The sequence below is a fragment of the Halichoerus grypus genome, chromosome 1 (assembly GCF_964656455.1).
Source record: "Halichoerus grypus chromosome 1, mHalGry1.hap1.1, whole genome shotgun sequence".
Classification (NCBI taxonomy): domain Eukaryota; kingdom Metazoa; phylum Chordata; class Mammalia; order Carnivora; family Phocidae; genus Halichoerus; species Halichoerus grypus.
In genome coordinates, this window is record NC_135712.1 from 27,226,861 (window position 1) to 27,241,836 (window position 14,976).

The following is a 14,976-nucleotide window of genomic DNA, read 5'->3' on the forward strand; positions in this document are numbered from 1 at the left end:
TTTCTTTCCCCTGACCTTTTATGTCCACTTACCTAATGATATTTCTTATGTTTCTTTACTGTAACACTTTTTCTTCACTCCTTAATTTCCTGATTCAATGTACAAATGGGAATTATTCTTTTGTATGCCTGCCAAAAGTGTTAAGAAAGGCTTTCCCTCATTCCATTTTAAGTTCTACTTCAAAAAAAAAAAAAAAAAAAAAGGTTAAATGAGAAATAAAATACCTAGGAATAAACCTAACTGAAGAGGTGAAAGACTTGTACTCTGAAAAGTATAAAACACTGATGAAAGAAATTAAAGATGACACAAAGAAATGAAAAGACATTCCATGCTCATGGATTGGAAGAACAAATATTAAAATATGTACAGCACTCAAAGCAATCTACACATTTAATGCAATCCCTACCAAAATACCAACAGCATTTTTCCCAGGACTAGAACAAACAATCCTAAAATCTGTGTGGAACCACAAAAGACCCCAAATAGCCAAAGCAACCTTGAAAAAGAAAGACAAAGCTGGAGGCATTACAATTCCAGACTTCAAGTTATATTACAAAGCTATAACAATCAAAATAGTATGGTATTGGCACACACACAAAAAGACACATAGATCAATAGAACAGAATAGAAAACCCAGAAATGAACCCATGACTACATTGTCAATTAATCTTTGACAAAGCAAGAAAGAATATCCAATGGGAAAAAGGCGGTCTCTTCAACAAATGGTGTTGGGAAATCTGCATAGCACCATGCAAAAGAATGAAACTGGACCACTTTCTTACACCATACACAAAAATAAATTCTACATGGATTAAAGATCCAAATGTGAAACCTGAAATCACAAAATTCCTAGAAGAGAGCACAGGCAGTAACTGCTCTGACATCAGCCATAGCAACATTTTTCTAGTTATGTCTCCAGAGGCAAAGGAAACAAAAGCCAAAATAAACTATTGGGACTATATCAAAATAAAAAGCTTCTGCACAGTGAAGGAAAAAAAAATTAAAAAAACTGAAAGGCAACCGATGGAATGGGAGAAGATATTTGCAAATGACATATCTGATAAAGTGTTAGTATCTAAAATATATAAAGAACTTATAAAACTCAACACCCCAAAAATAAATAATCTATTTAAAAAATAGGCAGAGGACTGGAACACCTGGGTGGCTCAATCGATTAAGTATCTGCCTTTGGCTCAGGTCATGATCCCAGAGTCCTGGGATTGAGTCCTGCATCAGGCTCCTTGCTCAGTGGGGAGCCTGCTTCTCCCCCTGCCTGTGCGCTCTCTCTCTCCCCCTCCATCTTTCTCTCTCTGACAAATACATAAATAAAATCTTAAAAATAAATAAAATAAAAAATGGGCAGAAGACATTAATAAACATTTTTCTAAAGAAGACATACTGATGGCCAACAGACACATGAAAAGATGCTCATCATCACTCATCATCAAGGAAATGCAAATCAAAACTGCAATGAGATATCATCTCACACCTGTCAGAATGCCTAAAACCAACAACAAACAACAAGTGTTGGCAAGGATGTGGAGAGAAAGGAATCCTCTTATACTGTTAGTGGGAAGGCAAACTGGTATAGCCCCTCTGGAAAACAGTATGGAGGCTCCTCAAAAAGTTAAAAATAGAACTACCCTATGATCCAGCAATTGCATTAGTGGATATTTACCCAAAGAATACAAAACCACTAATTCAAAGAGATATATGCACCCCTATATTTATAGCAGCATTATTTACAATAGCTAAGATATGGAAGTAGCCCAAGTGTCCACTGATAGATGTGATATATACAATGGAATATTACTCAGCCATAAAAAGAATGAACTCTTGCCATTTGCAACAACATGGATTGAGCTCTAGAGTATTAAGCTAAGTGAAAATAGGTCAGTCAGAGAAAGACAAACACCATATGATTTCCCACATATACGGAATTTAAGAAACAAAACAAATGAGCAAAGGGGAAAAAAGAGAGAGAGAAAGAGATAGGCCAAGAAACAGAATGTTAACTATAGAGAACAAACTGATGGTTACCAGAAAGGAAGTGGATGGGGGATGGGTGAAATAGGTGATGGGGATTAGGGAGCGCACTTGTCGTGATGAACACCGGGTGATTAAAATAAAAACTTAAAAAAAAAAAAAAGGTTAGAGGGCCTATTAAATAAATCATGATACATCAGAAAAAGTTATCTAACATCAGGCCTTTAAAAAGGATGAAATGGATAACATACAGTGACTTAGAAGCATGTTTACCATGAAAATGTTAAAAAAACAGAGTCATGAAAATGAGATAGGGAAGCTGAAGGGGCTCCATTGTAGAAAGGCTCCTCTCTGCTGTTTTTCTGTGAGGCACCATTTACTCATGTTCCATATTTTGCCTCTGAATAAGCCAAAGAAGCACTGTTCCCACTTCAAGGGGGAAGCAAGAAAGTTAATCATTCCCTGAGTTTTTGTCTTAGGCCCCAAACCCCAAACAACACCTAACAAGAGCCAGATCCCAAACATGTTCCAGGATATTAGCTTCCAACAAACCTCGGCTGATGATGGCATCAATATCCCTACCTTCGGTCATTTATGGAATAACACCCATTGTTCACCTGCAACTTCCTTTGATTGGACCAACCCTGCATTCTTGGAGGAACACATACCCTAGACCTTTTTCTAGTAGAAACCCCTAGTCCCAAGCAATGATAAGACTTACTGCTTTCCTTTCTGAGTCTCCTAGACACTCCATCTACTATTCTCTACCTGTCACTCAACACTGTTCAATAAGCTCTGTTTCTACTTCTCTGGCTCACATCTGATTTTTATCTTGTGTGCAGCCAAGGACCCTCTTGATTGGTCCTGAGGGATGATGCCTCTCTGGGTCCTCAGACCCAGCCTGTCTGTATCAAAAGCACTATGTGGGGCGCCTGGGTGGCTCAGTTGTTAAGCATCTGCCTTCAGCTCAGGTCATGATCCCAGGGTCCTGGGATCGAGCCCCACATCGGGCTCCCTGCTCCGCGGGAAGCCTGCTTTTTCCTCTCCCGCTCCCCCTGCTTGTGTTCCCTCTCTCGCTGTGTCTCTCTCCATCAAATAAATAAAATCTTAAAAAAAAAAAAAAAAGCACTATGTGCACATATTGATATTGATATTTATATATATGAAGAAGAATGTTACCCATATAAAGAAAGAATTTGGTGGATACCATGCTCCACCAAAACTTTTAGCACTAGCTAACTTTGAGGGAAATAGCATTTTCTATTTAGTATAATTCTTAATTTTTTAAATTTTAAATAATTCAAACAAAAATATTTATATTGAAAGAAATACAAGGTATACACCACCCATTTCCCCATTTTATAAATTAGAAAAATTGCTGCCACTTTTTAACTCAGTTAATTTAATTCAATAATTCTTCAATAATTTCACGAATGAATAATTTAATTCAGAATAAACTATAGAAAATATTTAAAATGATATATTACATAAAATATAAATTCAAATTATTGAACAGTCAATTCCAGTGAAGAATGATAATTCTAAAAATTATTTTTATATTAAGGCAGAATTCTAATTTTGTTAGAATTAAAGCAAAATAGTTTTTCATCAATAACCAGCAAGGCTCACTATTTTCTGTCAATATATCAAAACACTGGCAATAATTGCCTAAAGATAAAAAACAACAGATGTAACAAACTCATGAATCTGCTTTATAACTTTTCAATGCTTTAGTAACTGGAAATCATTTTTTTCTTTGAACGTACAGTAGACAACACATGAAAATTCAATAGAATCATAAAACCTGGACCATTTACAGAAAATGATACAATGCTCCATCACAAAGGCAACTATAGATTAGAACATAATATAACAGCTGGGAAAATAATTTCTTTAGCTACTACAACTGCAGGATATCTCAGTTGGTCTCACCCAGAGCTACACAAGATATTCTTTCCCATCAGTGAGCCTGGCACTCTTCACTCAACTAGACCACCAAAAATAACATGCTCTTTCCATGTGGGATTAGAGCAGGCACACACTTATTTTACATTCCTTGTCCTACTGGATCCTCATTTCAGTTCAATAAGTGGACAGGAAAGATATTAATGAATGTATTTACAGATAAGGAAACTTGGTATCCTAGAGGCACCAAGCTCTGCCAGCCACAAATCTCATGAGCAGTGAGCAAACTACTGCATACAAACCCACGGCAGGCATAAGAGATCGTTCACTAAGGTATAAATAAATGCAACCTGCCTTGCCATTTTTAGCAGAACTTTCTGGCTCCTGGCCCACTGTTGGTTTTTATGTTATTGTTGTTTTGGTTTTTGTCTTATGTCTTTAATCTGCACTGTTCTGTCTCTTTTAGGCATTGAGCAATTTGTCCTGAATTTAGAAAAGAGGTGCTAGAATGTGGGAGTGGGAGGTTGACCTACATCTGAACAATTTGCATATGATTCACCACAATTAAACAATTTGGTTTGAAATAGCTACAATTAAACTATTATCAGAGAAGTATTTACTAGAGGAGAAATTCTAAATTTATCTTCACATAGGTCTTAGCCAAGAAAGGGGCCACATTTTCTGACACTCTTACTAAGTAAAGCAAATAATGAAGTAAATTCTTCCAAATTAATACTTATATTACTAAGTCACTGAGGGCTAATTATACTTATGCTTCCTTTGGTTGTTTCTTTAAAAATTACAGGTTTATGGGGCGCCTGGGTGGCTCAGTCGGTTAAGTGACTGCCTTCGGCTCAGGTCATGATCCCAGGGTCTTGGGATCGAGTCCCGCATCGGGCTCCCTGCTCTGCGGGGAGCCTGCTTCTCCCTCTCTCTCTGCCTACTTGTGTTCTCTATCTCTCTGTCAAATAAATAAATAAAATCTTTTAAAAAAAAAAATTACAGGTTTAAAATACCAAGAAAAATGTGAAATTAGGGTAGACAAGAGAATCTCAGTTTCTAATAATATATTATATATATTAATACACATAAATGTAAATATTAAAAAATTGCCTTCTTGATATATGGAAATTGTGTATGGTATGTCAAACCACCCTAAAATTATGGAGAGAGTAATATAAAAATGTAAAAGAAAGAGTAAATTCTGTCTACTGTAAAACATAAACTATAATATCTAATAAACTCTAGTAGTATATAATAGTATGGAAGAAAAATCCAAACTGATGATTAAATACTATGTGTTGTATGGTATCAAGTTTAGTGAATAAGCAGATGTAACAAACTTTTCAGTTATTCAGAATAAGCAACATCAGTTCTAGCTATGTCTGACTCAATGAATACATTATTGAAACAAAGCTAAAACAAATACAACATATTTTATCACCAGAAGGGTTCTTTTTCTTACCTTTATAGGTGCGTGGAAAGGTCTCTGATTAATCTTCAAGGATACCCTAAAAAAGAAATGGAAAATAGATGAGATAGAAAGCAATAAAACAGTAGGCTTGTTTTAACATTACTACCAACACTGAGGGTCAGTGGTCTCTTTGCTGGGGGGCGGTCTATTTACTGTGGCAAGATGCTGTTCCATCCACAACATACACAAGTCTAGCAATGCTGAAGGTGACACAGGGCACACAAACATTAGACTAAAAACATTATGTGTGGATTGAGCATTTTTGCCATCTCTAGAACATGGATGTAGTGATTAAGACTTGTTCACAACTATTAGCCACTTTAGTAATTTTACTACTGACAATTGGGAAAGGTGACAAGGAAAAAGTAAAATTACACCATATTGCTAAAATGAATAAAGACAACAAGTATAAAACAAACAAAAAAAAAATTACAGACTTTCAGATTTAATAACATATTTTTTTTGTCATTAAAAATATAGGTACTGGGGCACCTGGGTGGCTCAGTTGGTTAAACGTCCAATGCTTGATTTTGGCTCAGATCGTGATCTCAGGGTCATGGATCCAGTGCTCCCCACCCTCAGCACGCCCACCCCCTGCCTCATCCCATCATGCTCTGCTCTCAGCAGGGAGAGTCTGCTTGAGATTCTCTCTCTATCTCCTTCTGCCCCTCCTCCTTCTCGTGCTCCGTCTCTCTCTCTCCCTCAAATAAATAAAATAAATCTTTAAAAAATAATACATATACACTCACATAAATGATCATGTGAGTGTATATATATATATATATATAGGTACTAATAATATACATACACTATATAGTGTGTGTATATATATATATATACTAAGATTATAGTCCATTTTGTGGATATGATCACATTTCAGCGTGGAGTAAAATCAAGTCCTACATTTTAGACATTTCAGAGAGCTATTACCTGGCATAGGAAATTGCTGTAAGGAAATTGTGGTGCCCTTCATTAGAATAGAATTGGTCTTAGAACTAGAGGGCAATTTAAAAATCAACTGGTCCAACACCCTCACTTTACAAAGCAAATCAAGGCTGCACAGCTAGGTCACGGCAGGACTAAGCGTCCTCCATGCCTCCTACCCCTACTCATCCCCCAGCATTATATTATTTAATTCTCTGTAACTTCCAGAATTGGAAAGAAGTAGGGAGAATGGAATCCTGTATTCCGCTCTTGGTTAAGTCCCATCTTCTTAATGCAGATTCATAGTCCTGCCTGAATAAATGACCTATGTCATCAATATTATTGCATCGACTTCATTCGAAACTCCCTTCCTTGGTGAAGGGAGATACCAAAGAATTAGATGACAGGATTCTCTTCTTACGCTGCTTACAAATCAAGGGGAGAAAGCAGGAAAAACAATCAAGGGAAAAAGCACGTGAGCCATGAAGCTGACACACCAGTCAGTAACATTACTAGCAGGATATGAGGGAAGCCACCCAGTCGTCCTTCACATAAAATCTGTTTTCTGGGCAGCCGTCAAAGAAAATCTACCATTGCTCTTGAACAAATGCTTTCCTTTTCTGAACTGATCTGTACTATTGTAAGTAGTAATGAAATCATTCTCCTTTGCTTTCTGGCTAGACTTCTTTTGCCTTAAATATACAATCACATGTGATTCTTAATTAATAAAATGCAATTTTGGTAACAGTAATAAGGGATTATCAAACCATTTCTTGTAAATGCTTCCAAAAGACAATAACCCGTGGCCCAGTTTGTTTTGATGTTAACAGTAACCTCTATATTTTCAGAAAGTGCAAGAACAGAATCAACGTTACATACACATAGAATCCACCTCTGTTCTATTAGGACCTAGAATTTTAAGAGACTGGGGACTGAGCAAGCAGGAATGAATTAGTGGTGGGGGATGTTTTCTTGTGCTGGAATCGCAGCAGCAGCTTGGTGTGCCACAGTGGAAGCTCACGGTATCAGTAAGAGACCTCTCCCCTTGCAGGACAAACTCAATGATTAATTCATGTTCCCTTGCAGAATGTCAAAGGATAAGTGTCATAACTTTAGAAGTTACATCAGATATAAGAAAAAAAATTAGATAAAAAATGTTTCCAAAAGGAGAGATTGAAATTACTTGGGAGTTTGCAGTAAATCTAGCTAAAGTAGCTATTGACTCTAGGAAGACAAAGCATTATTTAGTAATAAGATGTATTTGCTGGATTTTATTACTCCAAGTTTACAATACAGCTTAAATCACGAAGGAGGAATGCTGAGACAAAATTTTTTTTTGTGCCAAAGTTTGAGCAACTTAATCCAAGCATATTTAAGAGAAATAAAGTCACAGAATGAATTACCAAGAAATATGTTCTTTGAAATTTCAGTCATCAGTCAAGTATAAAGTGGTTCTACATTTTTCTACACGAAGCCATATGACTACAGTTCAGCCCTCTTATTTTATAGATATATAAATACACACACACATGTACACACCATAGTGGGTGGGCACAATTATGTTGTATATAAGCAAATATGGTTAAATACTGAAATACACACTTCTACCCATTATGTATTTTATGTTCTCAAATATGCTTGACTAGGGACTAGAGTTTTGGCTTTTTAATCTCTCTAAAATCAGGTAATCATGGTAAATAAGCATGTCTACAAGTTTCAAAGTGACATACACGGTACAAGTGACTGCCAATTTAAGACAAATTACCATAATGTAGAAGGCAAGATTTTGTAGACAGTTGGAGAAGGACAAAGAATTAAATGTCAAGCTACTATTTTTAATATAACATTAATTAGAAACTCTTCTTGCTCTCTGCTCTCCTTCTCTTCTACTGGAGAGACTATTTCTTATTAAGATGCTACCAAAAACACTTAAAAAGATCTCCTGTTTGAAAAAATGCAGTTTAAACAACCAAGGGAATTTAAAATATTGTATAAATGTGTTTAAGCTTTCATTGCTAAAGGCTCTAGTTCTTCCATCAAAATAAGAGGTCACAGCAAGCGTATATTCTACAAAGAGAGCAAGTTATTCAATGCATTTGAAGAAGAGGAGCAAAATTAGACCTTGGCATTTCTACAGAGTACATAGGAGATATCAACTTTATAATGTCTACACTATACACCTCTAACATAAAATAAGAATGATCTTTATAATGAACATTAGAGAATTATACTTAACATTTATTAAAATAAAATTTAAAAATATAGTTAAAAGCTTTTTTAAAAAGATCTTTTGAGAGAGAGAGAGAGAAAAAAAGAGAGAGGGTATGCACGCACCAGTTGGGGGAGGAGTAGAGGGACAGAGAGAGAGAATATCAAGCAGACTCCCTGCTGAGCATGGAGCCCAGGACCCTGAGATCATGACCTGAGCCGAAATCAAGAGTTGGATGCTTAACCAACTGAGCCACTCAGGCACCCCTAGTTAAAAGCTTTTTGAAGGTCTAGATAAGTCCTCTTATTTTATGGATCTATAAATGAATTAAGATATATGCTATAATATCATATTTATGAGTAAAGCCTAATTTTATTATCACAGCATATGTTTTATTTTGATTTCATTAAGCTTAGTATAGCCACTTTAGAGAGAGTGAGCATTAAAAATGTCACATTTTTAGCTTTGAGGTTCACTTACAGTTCCTCTACAGGATTCACATTTAATATATTTTAGTATATTTAAATATTTTTATTTAAATATTTAAATTCACATTAAATATACTAGTATATTTTTACTTGAAAACCTATATTCTTCTATTTGGTCAACAAAGAAAAATAAATCCAAGATTAAAATATAAAGCTGAATTTTATAATACTGAATTTTTTGACATTAACTATTAGCCAAGCATAGATATTTGTTCATAGGAAATAAATGTATTGTTTCCACCTGGCCTTTTACACACTCCATTTTCTCTTCTATACCCACAGTCTGAATGACCCAGTTCTACACTTTGAATCTAAGTCCAGGGAAGGGTGAGTGTTGTGTTAGTCTCTCAGTTTTGGTCAGTTTAATAATTACCTCAGGAAGTTGTGGTTTAGTTAACGGCACACAGATTCTTCTCACAAAAGGGCATATAAGACCCAAAGCTTTTTTTTTTTTTTAAAGATTTTATTTATTTATTTGACAAAGAGAGTTAGTGAGAGCAGGAACACAAGCGGGGGAGTGGGAGAGGGAGAAGCAGGCCTCCCGCCGAGCAGGGAGCCCGATGCGGGGCTCGATCCCAGGACCCCAGGATCATGACCTGAGCCGAAGGCAGACGCTTAATGACTGAGCCACCCAGGCGCCCCAAGACCCAAAGCTTTTATGGTATTATAAGCCTCTTCACTTCCTAACAATCATGAGATGATCTAAATCATTAGAAGGCCACTCCTGACCTTTTAAAGCTGAACTTCCTTGCATGGCGCTACATAGCATGGTTTGAGAATAGTTCCAACAGTAACTTCATGTCCAAGGAATTTGATAAAGCCTTTTTCCCCACAAAGGCTCAATTGGAGAGAACGATATGACTGGTGTTCTGCCAGAAGACCGCTGTAGAGATTGATCTTTAGTGATCTTTTTTTTTTTTTTTTTGCCAAGTGACAGTTGGAACATGCCCATTAGATGGTTCTAGAAGTGTTCTTAAGCAACTTGTAGAGGCCCAGCTGAGGTCTTGTCAGTTGATCTGAGAAAAGCAGTGACGGCATCCCAATGACAGATTGTCAGATTGTCATGTTTGATACCTTTCTGGAATAAAAATCTCCATTCAAGTAAAATGTGCTGTACTTTAAAATCTCACAGATCCAGGAAGTGGAATTTTTAACTATGTTTATAATATACAGGACAGAGTAAGTTTCATGTCATTTATTAAAAACACACATGTGCATACCCTCTTTAAATGTACTTTCTTTTGGAATAAATGAAATTCACAGTATTTTATTCCCAAAAATATCTCAACATTTGTTTTGAAAAATACAAAAGAACTGATAATTTCCATTAAGGGAAGGTTACATCTAAAATAAGAAATTCTTGTTCTTACAGAGTTTGTTTCCCACCACAAGTAATTAATTTGTAAATAGATACATACCATGACAAATGGTGGTAAGTGCTATGAAAAGAAATAAAACAGGGAAGTGGGCAAGTGAGGAGCTTGTGTTATGATTTTAGATAAGGTGGGAAGATTAAGAAACCCTGGAAGGAAAAGAACACAAAGAAAAGATCACACTGATTCACAGAGGCTATATCATCAATCACCTTGGCTTTGCCAATTATGGATGGTTTGAGCCTGAGATTTTCCTTCATGTCACCATGTGATTTTTCTGTAAAATGGGATAACAACCTACACTTTGTAAATTTTTGAAACATACAGTTGATTGCATAAATATTATAGGTAAATATCTGAAAAGAAAACACAGTGATTAAAGAGAATGCACCAGAATGGAACTTGATGAGCTTCATATAGGACACCATCTTAGGCCACTTCCACATATGAGTGAAAACTCATAATTAGCATTTCCCTTTTATAGATAAGAAACAGATACTTAAGAGGAATAAGTAAATTCCTAATGTCAGAAAAAACATAGGGATAAAGATAGGGTTTTAATCTGGGTCTCTGTCACTCTGAAACTCAGTTCCTGCAGCACCACCTTAATGACCCTCTGAAATCCAAAATACAAGGCTCCTTCTGCCCTCATGTCAATTCTCTCCATCCTTAATATCTTGTGTAATAACTGCAGTACTTTATGTTTCTGCCATATCTTAAAAGTCTTCAAAGCGTGTTCCTTAATTACTTACTGTCACTCTTATAAAAGTTCTGAAGTAGGTATTATTCAATAACGTGAAGGCAAAAATGGTTATATTATCATTATGTAACTTCATCTAATTGTTAGTGAGAAAGGTGGCACTAAATCTTAAATTAGCATACTATGAATACATTTGATTTTCTACTATATGGTACTGCTTTAAATCTGAGTTAGAAAAGTAAGGCAAAAGCTCTCCAAATCAGAAATGCAATTCTGATTTTTCTTTAGGGATGAACCCATGTGGTAACAAATAAAAGAACTAAAAATCAAGTTCCCCCATTTTCTGATTTTAGCCTTCTCATACTTTATCTCTCATAAACTTGTTTTTACTCATCATTTTGTTCCCCGGCCCCCAAAAAACTAATTTAATCAATTCTACTTTGGGGACATATAAGGTTATACTTAATCAGACTTGATAAATTCCTCCAATGTTTTAGCGCTTGCATAAAAATATATATGATTCAGTTAATTATTTATATAACCCATGATTATCTTAAAAGCAAATGTCAATATTAGCTATACATTTTTTTCTTTCTCAGAATTCATCTATAGGTATTATAGGCTGGACAAAATAATTTGTTTTCATAGTATGATGACAGAGTTTTAGATGCTCCAAAGATTAAGATTTAATAGTCTACCATGATCCAGAAAGATAATTGCTCTTGTTTTATGATGAATATAAGGTGGTTTATTGTATACAGTATCAACTTGACTTACTTAAATTAAATCTAAGTTCCTCTGAAATTTATGCCTAGGTCAATAAATCACTTGAGACACTGAGGTAAGTTGGTAGCTCCATTTTCTACAATTAAAGAGAATGGGTCAATAACTACATTTGACTAATACCCACATTCTCTATATGACAAACAATGAACCTCATTAGTCTAAGAAGTAGATCAATTAAGTTTTGTGGAAGATGATAAAACACCAGGGGAATAATATCAAATCAATGAAAAATTTCCAAGTCAGAAAAAGGTGCTCAGAAGAAGATTCTAAGCCAGTCTATCTTTTGAATGGTTTGGCATCCTTTTATATACTCATATACTCTCATCAAGAGTTCATCTTTATCACTTTTCCAGGTCCTCAACATTTAGCAAATCACTTAGAATATGTTTCTTGGACAGAAGACACACACTACCTCCAAAATCTTAGGTTTACTTATCACTGATACTTGAATTTTAAATCCCCTTGTAGGCAAATATATAAATTTCCAATTCTCAAATGACCCTCCAAAGAGGTATTTTTGTTTTGTTTTGCTTTGTTTCATTAATGAACATGCCCTCACATTGTTCTTCTGCCCTTTGCCTAGGACTTCTTGACCTTGAAATATTAGAAGCCTCAAAGTTGGAGAAAAATCATAAATATTGCATGGCTACAATAGGAAACTGGAAAATGGCATATAAGAAACTACTCAGTTGCACAGAAACCATTTTTTCTCCCCAGTTAATGAAATAGTGAGTTACCAACATTTTCAAAGCCATTAAAATCAAGGTGATTTCCCAATCTTTATCAAAGATATATGCAGGTTGCTGAAGGTGCAGAACCAACAACTAAGAGAGAGATCTCAGAATATCTAGCCAGTGAACTCATCCATAGATGACTGCAAAAATTTCTTCCACCTCTAGATTTCAAGTTCTCCATGCGTAAAGACCTGTCACTCCCATGTCTCCCTGTACCTAGCACAGAGTCTGGCAAATGGTAGATGCTAACTTAAAATTTCTTAAATATAAAATTCTTAAATTCTTCAAAATGCAGACTCAATCCTATACTTCTACTCATGCTTAAAATCCTTCAATGCCTTCCCGTTACTGTTAGAATAAAGACTAAAATCCTTCACAGAGTCTACAAGGACCTGCTGGTTTAGCACCTACCCCCTTCCCGAGGCTTGTCTCACATGAAACTCCTACTTTACTGTTGGTGCTAACCTGGATTTTTCTAAGACTTTGTAGACACAAGCTTCTTTCCCCCTGACTAACGACATACTTTAGATAATTATTTTTAAAATACTTCAAAATACAAATGTATAGAAGCATCAAAACTTATAAAACAGACTGCAAATATCCAACCCAGATGAAATAGGCATTACCATTTTGTTATGCTTTCTTCAGTTATCCTTTTTCCTCTAATTCTGTCTGCCCAGAAAGGACTTGTCTTACCACCAAACCCGAAATGACATCCCTTCCTAACATTTCCATCTTGTTTTGCTTTATTTTTCAGAGCAGTAATGACCACCTAAGATGTAATATATTTATTTGCTAAATGATTCTTATCTGTCTCCCTTTCTAGAATGTAAGCCTCATGCTAAATAAATACCTTATTGTAGCTCAAGCTCAACCCAACACATTTCCTTTCCCTTCCACTGCACCCCATAGACCCAGAACAGTCTGAAGTTGGCATGTGTGTTTGCTTGGTAGCTTTTACTCTTCCTAAGAGTGTGTGTCTCCATAACAAAGATACCGCATAGGTCCCTTCCCTTTCTTTTTGTCTGGTTAACGTTTATCCATCCTCCAAATTTTGACTGTTGTGCTACTTCTTCAGACAAGCCTTCCTCTACTAGCTTGCTTATTCCTTTGCACTCCTTCTTTCCAGCAATTGTGACAGTTAACATTTTCCTTTTGTTTGGGTGCATATTGAATAATGGAACTCTCTAGCCACTAGACCAAAAGCTCCATGAAGGTGGGGTCAGTTCTGTGTTTATCAGTCTTGGTTGTAAGCACACAGGAGACACTAAGGAATAAATGAATTGAGCTGCGACATAATTCAGAGGAAATGATTCCTCACTTACTAAGGCCAGAAGTCAGTCATTTCCTTGGCCAGATTTTCCTTCTGCATTTTCCTACAAATGAAATTGCTGGCCTGACTAACATGAAACAAGGATAACCGGGTACTATTTCTCTTTGTCATAAAGACATTTTCTCCCCACAATATTTTATTATGCTTCTGGAGAGCCTGCCATTTGTCTCTATGAATTGGTCAGTGCACATATTGTTTCATATTTTAAGATAAACAACTTTATTTCAACACATTCCAAAGCTAGGAGTCACCAAATTATATTTAGGCACCAAAGAGAAAGCTACTTTGTGGTATTTACTAGTGTTTCAGTGAATCAAGTAGAAATATTTCAAATTGTTGTCTCATTATTCTCAAAAACATTCCATGTAAAATGTGAGATCCAATTCACCTAAGTTCCTGCTCAGAAGCTCATGTAGTATTGGATCAAATTACACAGCATTTGTATTTTGAAACTGAGCCCTTTTTCCTCTGGCCTTTTTTTTTTTTCCCTCACATTCTTTGCAAACAATGTATAGAAACACACACCCCCCTTAAGAATTAAGACTCAGACAATATGGAAATATCTATATTAGCATACAATCATTTCTGGTTAGTTTTACAAAAACCAGACAAGTGAAATTTCAAGAAAACTTAAAAAAAATTCTTTTTTGATTGCATATTCTAAAAATATATTTATATAAGACTGGGTTTTAATAGCAAATTTCTCCAGGCCACATAGAACTCTTATACCCACTTTCACATCTGCAAAGTTATTTCTTCAGTTTATGGCTAAGAAGAACAGGAAAGTAGTATGAATTATGTTATAAAGGTATCTTGAAACAATTTTATTAGATATTCTGCAATCATATAAAAGCAAAGCATGTCTCTGGGGTAAATAAATAATACTTATGTTGCATGAACAATCAAGTCAATATGCATTCTTTTCAACATGGGCAAAGACAAATATTTTTTATATATATATATGCACACACACACATATATATATATAAACTTTGATATATGATGTAAAATAATAATTCCTGACATCTTTCCCTCCAATCCCAAATTTAGTATTTAGGAGCAAT

The 14,976-nt window shown here is 35.4% G+C and overlaps 1 long non-coding RNA gene across 4 annotated transcripts in view; it reads right to left on the reverse strand.

Moving 5' to 3' along the window:
• Nucleotides 1-14,976, reverse strand: part of LOC118546276 (uncharacterized) — a 522,743-nt gene that overhangs the window by 170,472 nt on the left and 337,295 nt on the right. For all 4 annotated transcript variants that reach the window (XR_013442218.1, XR_013442220.1, XR_013442219.1 and 1 more), the window contains one exon: nucleotides 5,357-5,402. This is a non-coding gene — a long non-coding RNA (uncharacterized LOC118546276). The remainder of the gene's footprint in view (nucleotides 1-5,356; nucleotides 5,403-14,976) is intronic.